This window comes from Macrotis lagotis, chromosome 1 (genome assembly GCF_037893015.1).
Source record: "Macrotis lagotis isolate mMagLag1 chromosome 1, bilby.v1.9.chrom.fasta, whole genome shotgun sequence".
Taxonomy (NCBI): Eukaryota; Metazoa; Chordata; class Mammalia; order Peramelemorphia; family Peramelidae; genus Macrotis; species Macrotis lagotis.
In genome coordinates this window covers 606,769,448-606,777,261 of record NC_133658.1, presented here as the reverse complement: position 1 = coordinate 606,777,261, position 7,814 = coordinate 606,769,448, and the positions used below count along the sequence as shown (strand labels likewise).

The 7,814-nt window shown below is 36.1% G+C and overlaps 1 pseudogene; it reads right to left on the bottom strand.

Annotated features, from left to right (window-relative positions):
- Positions 1-5,062: 5,062 nt before the first annotated feature.
- Positions 5,063-6,756, bottom strand: LOC141505733 (DALR anticodon-binding domain-containing protein 3 pseudogene; annotated as a pseudogene).
- Between the last annotated feature and the right edge of the window lie 1,058 nt (positions 6,757-7,814).

Sequence of the window (7,814 nt, the reverse complement as noted above, 5' to 3'; positions counted from 1 at the left end):
GTTTCAAATAGCTTTTTTGTTGACATCTTGGATTCTCTAAGTATAGCATAGTATCATCTGCAAAGGGAGAAAGTTTTTATTTATGTGTTATTTTAGTTCAAACAATTTATTTTTCTTATTGCTAAAATGAATATTTCTAATAGAATATTAAACAACAGTGGTTCAAATAGACTTCCTTATTTCACTCCTGATCTTATTAAGAATGCTTCTAGCTTATTCTCATTTATTATCTAGCTTATCTCCATTTATTCCTATGCTCTTTAGTGATTTCTTAAAAAAAGAGAAAGGGCAGCATATTTTGAGAAAAGTCTTTTCAGGATCGTTTAAGATAATCATATGATTTCTGTTAGTTTTGTTGTTAATTTGGTCAATTATGCTGAAATTATTACATGAACCAAACCTGGCAAAAATCCTACTTTATCATAGTTTGTTGTAATAGTGGTAATTTGCTATAATCTCTTTCCTAACATTTAAAATTTTTACATCAATGTTCATTTGAGAGATTGGTCTAAAATTTTCTTCCTCATTTAGGTATCAGCACCATATTAGTGTCATAAAAGGAATTTGGTAGAATTCCTTTGTCTATTTTTTCAAATAATTTATAAAGAATTGGAATTAATTTTTCATTAAATATTTGATATAATTCACTTATGGCTCCATCTATCCCTGCATATTTTTGCTTAGGGAATTCACTGATGATTTGTCTAATTTCTTTTTCTGAAATAGGATTATTTAGGTATTTTATTGCCTCTAATTGTTTTGGACAATTTAAATTTTTGAAAATATCAATCAATTTCTCTTATATTGTGAGATGTATTATCATACAGTTGGACAAAAGAAACTCTGATTTATTACTTTAATTTCCTCCACGTTTTCAGTTTTGATACTGATAGTTTTGTTTTCATCGTTTTTAACAAAAAAATAAATTAGGGGCAGCCAGGCGGCATAGTGGATAAAGCACTGGCCTTGGAGTCAGGAATAGCTGGGTTCAAATCTGGTCTCAGACACTTAATAATTACCTAGCTGTGCGGCCTTGGGCAAGCCACTGAACCCCATTTGCCTTGCAGAAACCTAAAAAAAAATTAAATTAACCAAAGGTTTATTTATCTTATTTGTTTTTACATGCAACCAACTCTTAGTTTTATTTATTAGGTCAATACTTTTCTGACTGTCAATTTTATTAATCAATCCTTTGATTTTTCAGAATTTCTAATTTAATTGAGGATTTTACTTTTTTATTTTCTACCTCTTCAGATATATGGCTAATTTATTGATCTCCTTTTTCCTCTGTTGTTCTCATGTAATCATTTAGAGATATAAAATTTCCCCTTAAAATTGCCTTGACTCCAATCCATGAGTTTTGGTATATTGTCTCATTATTGACAGTGTTTTGAATGAAATTATTATTTCTATAATTTGTCTGTTGATATACCCATTGTTTAAAATTGTTATTTACTGGCCAATTAAATTTTAGTGTATCTTTCCATGAGCCTTCATTACACATGATATTTATTGTATCATAACCTGAAAGGGATTCATCTTATATTTCTGACTTTCTGTATTTGATTGTGAGTTTTTTATGCCTAAATACAAAGGAAATTTTTGTTTAGTTTCCTTTAACTCCACGTTCAATTTTCTTCAGATGTCTATTGTGTCTTACTAAAGTTTTATAGCACCTCAACTTCTTTCTTGTTTGTTTTGTGGTTAGATTTATCTAATTCTGAGAGAAGGATGTTGAAGTCCTATATTATACTCTAGGCTTTTACTTTTAACTTGTGTGATTCTCTCTGCTTCAAATGTTTCTCTTGTAAACAACATATTGTTGGATTCTGCTTTTTAATCCACTCTTCTCTTTACTTCTGTTTCCCCCCTCCTTTCCTATTTGTAACCTTCTTTTTGCCTTCCTTTCTATCAGTCTCTCCTTTCCTCCTCCCCTAGACTCTTTTCCATTCCTAATTCCCTGTAGAGCAAAATAAATGTCTAAACTCAACTGCATATATATATATATGTGTGTGTGTGTGTGTGTGTGTGTGTGTGTGTTATTCTCTCTATGAGTCAAATTCAAGAAATAAGATTCAATTAATTCTCACCTCCTCTCTTCTTTTCACCTAATATAAGAGTTGCTTTGCATGTCTTCATGTGATTTAATTTATCCCATCCTCCTGTACCAGAAAAAAATTTTTTACATCATCCCATGAAAATCAACATGTTCATAGTCTCTTTCTAAGAGTGCCCCCTCTAATGGAGATACAGTTCTCAAGAGTTATGTGTCATACTCCCATGTAGGTATGTAAGCAGCTTAATCTTATTGATTCAAATTATTTTTTCTTCTGTTTATCTTTTAATGTATGTCTTCAATCTTATGTTTAAATATCTAATTTTTTGTTCACATCTTGTCTTTTCATTTTTGAATTTAAAGTTACTTACTTCATTAAATATTCTTCTTTTCACCTGAAAGAGTCTGCTCAATTTTGCTAGGTAGTTGACTCTTGAATTATCATGATTGTTGCTTTTTGGTATTTGGATGGTTTCTTGATGCAATATTTTTTCTTCTTGACCTGATAATTCTGGAATTTGACTACAATATTCCTTGGTGTTCTCATTTTGGGATCCCTTTCAGGAAGTGAGTGGTGGATTGTTTCAATAACTTTCCATTTTGCCCTTTGGTTCTAAAATATCAGAGCAGTTTTTCTTAATGGTTTTTGAAAGATCTTGTCCAGGTTCTTTTTTGATCATTGCTTTCTGGTAGTCCAATAATTTTTAAATTAGCTCTTCTGGATCTATTTACCAGGGAAGTCACTTTTCCAATGAAGTACTCTAGATTATGTCTTCCATTTCTTCATTTTTTAAAATTTTGTTTATTTGATTTTTGCCTTTCATAGAGTTCTTAGTTTGCCCTTGCCCAATTCTATTTTTTAGGGAATTATTTTCTTTAGTTAGGTTTTACATTTCCTTTTCCATTTGTTTAATTCTCTTTTTGAAGGAGTAGCTTTCTTTTTCAAATTTTTTTGAAGGAATTGTTTTCTTTTTCTGTTTGACCAATTCTCTTTTTTTGAAGAGTTGTTTTCTTTGTCCATTTGCACAAATGTAATTTTAAATGAATTATTTTCTTGTCAATTTTTGTGCTTTCTTTAATGAATTTCTCTTGCATTTTCCCTAGTTTTTCCTAATTGATTTTTAAAATCCTTTTTTTTTTGAGTCCTTCCAAGAGAACTTTTTGGACTGGAGACCAATTCTTATTCCTCTCTGGAGTTTCACATGTAGTATATTTTTTTCATCCTTTTGTGAGGTGGCGTGATCTTCCTTGTATTCATAACAGCTTTCTATCTTCTTGGATTTTTATGACTTTTCTTATTCTTTTTGCACTCTGCTTTTGGACCACAGAAGCACTTTTCCAAAGCTTCCAGTGTTGATGGAGGGATCTGTACTCAGATCTTCAAAGTTGGGAATGAGGGGTGGCTAGGTGGCATAGTTGATAGAGCACTGGCCCTGGAGTTGGGAGTACCTGAGTTCAAATCCAGCCTCAGACACTTAATAATTACCTAGCTGTGTGACCTTGGGCAAGCCACTTAACCCTATTGCCTTGCAAAGAAACTAAAAAACTAAAATAAAAATAACAAAGTTGGGAATGATAGTGGCTTGTTCTATGGACTGGAAACCAGTTGTTCAGGTTGCAAAGGGCATCTGGGGCACTTTTGTTGAAGCCTTCCCAACTGTTTTGTTATGCCTTAGGCCTGCTGACCTAGGATCCATTGACCTGGGTCAAAGATTTCTGCTGTGAACCAAAGCTTCCAGCTGACCTCCTTTCCACCTTGCCCATTTTGGTCTATGCTACCTGTGCTGGGCTCCCACTCTCTGCTCTAAATAATGATTCCCTACACTTGATCCTGCTCCCCCTCCACACTAGTGAGAAAGACATTTTCTGAAGTCCTTCCCAGATATATTAAAATAGTAAATGCTCTCTTTGTTCTTTTGTGGGTTGTGTTATTATAGAACCTGTTTAGAGGCTTGGTTAATGTTGTTTCTGAGGGAAGCCTGGGAGAGTTTAAGGAAGTTCCTGCCTTTTCTTCATCATCTTTGGTCTATCAATTTGTTATGAGTTTAATTGAATTTTTTATTTTTATAAACATATGTATCCTATTCTAAAAAAATTAACATTTTATTTATTTTTTCCAACTGCATGCAATGGTCATTTTTACCAATATATTTTCTGTAAGGTTTTGAGTTTTATAATTTTTCTCCCTCCCTCCCTTCCCTACCACTACCCCCTGACAGAAGACAATCTGATATAAACTATATTTATAACCATATTAAACAGGTCAATATCAATCATGTTATGAGAGAAGAACCAGGTTCAAACAGAAGAAAGAAAATATTAGAGAGAAAAAAATGATGTAACACATGATGACTTTTAAAAATTAAAGATAATAAACTTTGGTCTTCATTTAAATTCCATAGTTCCTTTTTTTGGGTATGGATGGTATTTTCTATCACAAATCTTTTAAAATTATCTTTGATTATTGTCCTGCTGAAATGATCAAATCCATTACAGTTGAACTTCACTCCATGTTATTGTTAAAATATATAATGTTCTTCTGATTCTGCTCATTTCACTCAGCATCAATTCATGTAGGTCTTTCCTGAAGTCCCATCCCTCATGATTTCTTTTTTTATTTTAACCAACAAAAATCACTTTATTTTAGTTTGCTGCAAGCAGTAGGGCTTTTTTGAGCCCTGAGGGTATTATAAGGGTTTCTCTCCTTGTTAGTAAAACAAAGAGATAATAAACTGTCTTAGGGAAGAGGTCATGACCCAGCAGATGAAATAGGGCACCTGGAGAGAGTGCTAAAGGCTATTGGTAGGAGTATTTTGTCCAAAATATACCATTTTTTAAAACCAAGTAAACAGTAGGCAACAAGTCACTAAGCCAATTAGCCTGCCTTGCCAACCTTTTTAACACAGTGCCCTGAGACCATGGAAGCAGTAGAGTCCAATGCCCTGGAGGCAAACAGTGAATAATGGAACATCTGGAAGATCCTTGGAGGAGAAAAGAGCAGTGGTCTCAGATTTGGCTCAATGGGGGAAGATGCAGGGTGGCTAGGGCACTTTGAAATCTTGCCACATGGCTCACATTAGTTATAACAGAGCAAACATCTGACCAAACAGATGAGGTTGTGGTTCCCCAAGGATGTACACTCGGTTATAGTAGAAGCTGAAGTCCATGTTCAGATGTACCAGAAACTTGTATACTACCTCTGTATTTACTGTAATCCAGATTCCGGGACTGGAGAATTGAAGCTGGGCTGCATGGCTAAGCACCTCAGGAAAAGGGTTGATGCCATTAAAAAGCAAAAGCCATTCACCATCTTCATGAAGCAAGAAGTCCAGCTCAGACACATTGGGGAAAGCAGGATACAAACCTTGCTCCACACCCAGCTGGTGGCCATCAAAGAGGGTTGGGAGGTGTGCACAGTTGTACATGACAAAAGCTCCACACTTGGTGCCTTTATTGGAGATGCTGGTATCCTCTAGATCCAAGGACATCTGAATTCGATGGGCTGTATTTAACATTTCAAACTTGACTGCAGCAGAAGTAAGAGTCCTAATTATTTCATTCAATGTCACATCCTGAACAAAGTCAATTCCATACTTCAGCACTGAAGCCACTCGCATCTAGGACTGCTGGGATTGGAGTACTGGGGAGCACTCAGTGAGATTGGGGAGCCCACAACTTTCACTGGTCTGCAGACAAGGTGCTTCTCTCTGGAAGGGGCATTGACATTCACTGGTCTCCAGAGCAGGTCTACCTTCTGCTGTTGGAATGCTTCCTCACAGCTCACCACGTTTACTATGGAACAGGTTTAATAGAAGACTCAGCTTCACATGATTCAAAGGAAGATCCGAGGGGCATTTCTGGGCAGCCTCTTGGAGCTCGGTCAAGGCTCTTAGCTGATTTTCTATGACTAAGCAGTTGTCCAAGTTGGGGTCAAAGCATTCCAGGCCTGGTTGCTGCTCCAAAAACTCTTTCTAGAATACTTTACACATCACTGGGGGGGGGGGGAGCAACTCTTTAGCTGGGACAGCAGCATGATCTCTAAGAACTTCTTTCAATGCTACAGTGGAGTCTGGAGCTGAAGATGTCTTGGAAGCTGATGGCCAGTTGACTTTTAGCTGCTGCACGAAATCCCTGAGCCCAGGATCCTGTACAGCTGGAACCTGGTACACAGTCAGCTTTGTGTCCAAAAAGCCTGTACCAGGTGATCAACCATGAAGATGGCCCTCAGCTGGCTCAGGCTTATGGTCTCTGGCCGCTTATTGCCCAGCAGGGACATACAGTCAAGGATGAGGCTGAGCCCCGAGGTAGAGGAGAGTGGCTGGGGGGCTACATAGCCCTAGAGGGAACTCAGGACTTGTTCAAAGACAGTGGGTCTCTCCAGCTGGAGGGTCAACCCAGCCTGGGTCTGGGTGCATTTCTGAATTGCGGGACGTCCCCCTGGGCCCTCTAGAGCCACCACCTTATCCAGGATGTCTTTTGGCACCTGCCAGTTTCGAAAAGGCCTGCAGGGTCGCGGGGAGCCAGGAAGTGGCAGCTGCAAAGGTTCTTGGAACTGTTCTCCTTGAACCACACAGAGCAGGTGGGCCCAGTGGAGGGTGGCAGTGTCACAGGGCAGCATTCAGGGCCCCCAAAGTCTCTCGGACCCTGAAGCACCAGTTGTGTGTTTTGTCACATACATATAGCACAATTTTTCTAGCCATTCCTCAATTGATGAGCATTCTCTCAATTCCCAATGCTTTGACACTACAAAAAGAATTGCTATCAATATTTTTATATGGAATTTTTAGCCTTTTTCATGATCTTTTTGAGATACAAACCCAATAGTGGAATTGCTGGATTAAAGGGTCTATACATTTTTTTATTGCCCTTTACTCATAATTCCAAATTGCATTTCAGAAAGGTTTTATCAGTTCACAACTACATCAATAATGCATTAGTGTCCCACTTTTTTCCACATCCTTTTCAACATTGATCATTTTTCTTTTCATATTGGTCAATCTGAGAAGTGTGATATGGTACCTCTGCATTCCTTTAATCAATAATGATTTAGACAAAAAAAAACACAAAACAAATAATGATTTAGAGCTTCTTTTCATGTTACTATAAATAGCTTTGATTTCTGTCTGAGAACTGACTCTCCATATCCTTTGATCTTTTATCAATTGAGAAATGATTTATTTTTTTATAAATTTGACATAGTTCTCTATATAAAAAAATAAATCATTTCTCAATTGATAAAAGATCAAAACACTAGTTGTAAAAATTGTTTCCCAACTAAACTATATTCTTTTTAAAATCTTAGTTGCAGTGGTTTTATTTGTGCAAAACCTTTTTAATTTAATGTAAACAAAATTATCCAGTTTGTTTTAATAATGTTCATTATCTCATCTTTGGTCATAAATTTCTCCTCTTTCCATAGATCTGACAAGTAAACTTGTGCTCCTAATTGGCTTATAATCTTCCTTTTTTAGGTCTAAATACTACATTTCAACCTTAGTTTGGTATAGGGTATGAGATGTTGGTCTATGTCTATTTTCTCCTAAATTATCTTCCATTTTTCCCAGCAACTTTTATTGAGGAGTAAGGTTTTATTCCTGTAGCTGGAATCTTTGGGTATAACAAACAGTAGATTACTACAGTCATTTAATGCTGTCTCTTTTGCACATAATCTATTCCACATATCCACATCTCTATTTCTTAGCCAATACCAAACAGTGTTGATGACTGACTATAATTTAATTTTAGATCTTGGTATGAC